Genomic DNA, 4162 nt, shown 5'->3' with positions numbered 1-4162 from the left:
ACACAACATCAGCTTGTTTTAAGAGACAATACAAAGAGTGTACAAAGCAGAAATAAATGAAAACCAATGGCTGCTGTGAAACTGTAGGGAAAATACATGACAAGATGTAAAACTGCACAACATGAATTCAGAAATGTTCCACAGAAATGCAACATGATTTATAGTTGAGGAGGTAAAACAAAAAAAAAACATAATAATGAAAGAGAGAGGAGTACCGAGTACATTTGAGCTCACTTTCAGCCTTAAGCTTATTTCATGTAAAGCCAATAAGGCATATATGCAGTGAAGTGAACTGAGAGAAGGACAAAAGAACAACACACTGTATGTATTCGGTCCTATTGTTCTTTCTGCAAGATGTATTGATTGTTGTCTCCCATTAAGGTAAACGGGCAACCACACTGAATACAAAACAACACTGTAGATGTGCCCATCTGTTCTTATCAGACTGATCTTTCTGCGCAGGGAAGGTAATTCATTTTGTCACCCTCTGCTTTAGCACTGTATGGAGTCTGTATGCCATGCCAATAGAGCACAGGCCGAGGTGAAGTGAAAGAGAGTAAAAGACGGAGAGGTATGAAATGGATTCAGGACCATGGACAGCTCACTGTGTGTCCTAACTAGGCCAAACACGTTGCTCTTGTTCCTGCTGCCGCCTCTTTTATCATGTCAATCTAAATTCAGCTTGCACCAGACTAGAGATATTCTGAAATTAGTGTCGTTGCACTAAAACAAAATCCACAATCTACTGAGACAAAACACACAGGAAACATCTAGCATTGTCTGTAGACTGGAAACGACTGGAAACGACAGGAAGGCATACGAAGTGCGGCGAGACATCAAATGAGGTTTAGTCTGCAGCAGGAGGACTACAGGTTTATTGCTTTATTATAGGCCTGCTTCCACCTGTCACATTTGATCGCTCTCGTCCCGGGGAGGTGAAGGCCAGAGAGAAAATACAAGTATTTCTTAAAAGGTCAACATTTACCTTGATGTACTACAAAGCTGGGCACGCACAGGAGCTCTTTCTCCCACGCACACTCACTGGAAGTGAGAATAAACCCCATTCATGAGATTGCAAAATACGTTTTGGCCGGTTTTCACTGATCTCAGATGTAATAACCCTAACTTAGCTATGCAGTAAAATAACCATTAGTGGGTTAGAAGGCTGCTACTAGTGCTATAGGAATCTATTCCAAAGCACTGCTCTCTCTCTCTCAATCAATCAATTCCTGCAGACTACAGTAACCACTTTTCTCTAAAGCAGGGCGAGTTGTTGCTCATTGATCTGTCTTCAATCAGACCTCCCTTCAAGTACTTTGAGGCAACATTTTCAAACTGAATCGGTAATGAAGTGACTCCTCAGCTACTGTTCACTTGACGCTTTCTCCAGCAGACGAGGGTCTACGTGTACAGCACACACTTAGAGTAGTAGTGCAGAGTTGCCAGATTGGGCTGGTTTACTTTTGATTAAGTTGGGCTGGGAAAAATAGCGTTGGGCTGGTAGATGAAATTTGGGCTGCTGTTGTCAACATTTGGCAGGGTTTTGAAAATATTGTGATTTTTGAATTTGTGATATTTAGTTTGAGAAATATTTGATTGACATGAGTTGCATTCAAATGTGGTTAGGGATAACGGAGGACCTACATACCTTGATGTCATCATCGTTGACATGGGAATTACCGTATTTGGTTGTCTGACTGCATTCTTTGTGGATTGCGATAGCCTATTTAACATTTTATTAGGGCTGTCAATCCATTAAAATATTTAATCGTGATTAATCGCCCGATTGTCCATGATTAATCGCGATTAATCGCAGATTAATCACACATTTTTTATCTGTTAAAAATGTACCTTAAAGGGAGATCTGTCAAGTATTTAATACTCTTATCAACATGGGACTGGGCAGATATGCTTGCTTTATGCAAATGTATGTATATATTTATTATTGGAAATCAATTAACAACACAAAACAATGACAAATATTGTCCAGAAGCCCTCACAGGTACTGCATCTAGCATAAATAATATGCTCAGATCATAACATGGCAAAATCAAGCTCAACAGGCAACAACAGCTGTCAGTGTGTCAGTGTGCTGACTTGACTATGACTTGCCCAAAACTGCATGTGATTATCATAAAGTGGGCATGTCTGTAAAGGGGAGACTCGTGGGTACCCATAGAACCCATTTTCATTCACATATCTCCTGGTCAGAGGTCAAGGGACCCCTTTGAAAATTGCCATGACGGTTTTTCCTCTCCAAAATTTACCATTATATTTACCTTCGTAGCATTATTTAGCCTTCTTAGCAACAAGCTAGTATGACATGGTTGGTACCAGTGGATTCCTTAGGTTTTTCCAGTTCCATATGATACCAGTATCTTCACTCTAGCTTTAAAACTGAGCCTGCTACAATCTCTGAAATGTCGATTGTGTTAATGCGTTCAAGAAACTAGTGGCGTTAAAATGATCTGGCGTTAACGCGATATGACAGCCCTACATTTTTATCTTTGGTGATTTGATGCAGATATAAAGCTTTGCTTGTGATGTGTTTTCTATCGTGTAGCCTAATGGTTATTATTGGGGCTGGTTTTAAGTTGTGATTGGGCTGGAAGCTGACAATCTGATCTGGCAACACTGGTAAGGTGCAAGAAACATCCAGCTTCGTGACTTATAGCATTCGCATTTATTTTTCTGTCATCTCTGCTGTCTCCCACAATGCAGGGGAGTAGCTGAAAGGCACTAAAGGAGACAGTCTCAAGATCCAGACTTGAACCCACAATGCATGGCAGGCACCTCGGCGTGTATTCTGATCATGTCTGCTGCAACATGAACCCTGCAGATAAGCCCAGCTCATGAGCATTTGAATCAAAGCGGCTCTCTCCTGCTTCCCCCCCCTCTCTGAGCGTGTCTTTCAGCAGCATCTGTGCTGTGTGTGAAGGGAATATGAGGGGAGGATTACCTGCTTAATTAGAAGGGGAGGTGAGTTTTGTGTGTGAGGGTGTTATGTGCACAGAGACAGTGTAATCACAAGTAATCAAACACCTTCATCGGCATCTATTTGAGCTTTCGCACAGCATTTGCTTTACAAGATAGTGGCGCCTATTACACCCCATAACCACATATATTAAAAAACATTCATCTACATTTTAGCTCATTTAGCTTAATTGCCACAGCAGCCCAGAATGCATTTACATTCCACATCAGTGCTAGAAGTAAATACACATTTGTTTGCAATTCATTAAAGGATATAAATGAAGGACAGGGAATGACTGTGGTGGAGCAGTAAGTCACGTGATGGTCCAGCTGATAAACAGATGGTCTCTCTCTCTCTGACACACGCACACACACACACACACACACACACATACACCGTTAATGCCCTTGCTTCCTCTTCGGAGAAGAAGATAAAGTTTCACACAATCAGGAAAAAAATCAGGAAATTGCCGGTTAAACCTGCATGCCAGAATTAGTAGTGACATTTCGCAGAAAGGAAGGGACCTTTCACTCTGTTCCATGAACACTGGTATGACTGTGGCCTGCACTAATTAAGGAAATAGTCCTGTTTATGCGTAATGTCTGCACCTGCTCATCAACATCCCTGACAACATTGATTAGCTGCACGCTGTGTAAGAGAAGGCTGGCAGCTCATTAACCAAAGAAACAAAAGTTGAAGGGCAGTCGTTGGAGCCATGTTATAGTTCAGAGCTTTGTGTCACTGTATACTGAGATTTGACTCCTGAAGAAAAACAAAAAAGGACTCCATAATTTATACAACAACTTTTATTAATAATAAGTCAGGCCGCGATCAGACAGAGCAGGTTTTAGCAGTCTGGGTCAGCTTTTTGTAATCGTTTCAATGAGGGTGAAACGATTTGAGCACTGCTTTTGTGTTGCTGAACGTTTTGCGTTTTTCCGCTCAATGCACCATGCGTTTTTACCCTGAACACCTGGAGTTGATAAAATTTCAACTCAGAGCAGAAAAGCCCCCAGCGTCATTAGAGTTTTTTCTCATTGTGGTGACTTTTGCTAGATAACCGAAGCTGTATGACTTTACCAACCGTAGTTACCATGATCTGAACAGAAAACATGGAGGCAAATTAGTGCGGTACTTCTAACCTTAGCACTCATTCAGTGGTTGCCTAGCAACAATTACAAAAAAGAA

This window comes from Sebastes umbrosus, chromosome 1, assembly GCF_015220745.1.
Source record: "Sebastes umbrosus isolate fSebUmb1 chromosome 1, fSebUmb1.pri, whole genome shotgun sequence".
Taxonomy (NCBI): Eukaryota; Metazoa; Chordata; class Actinopteri; order Perciformes; family Sebastidae; genus Sebastes; species Sebastes umbrosus.
This window is presented reverse-complemented; position numbering follows the sequence as displayed.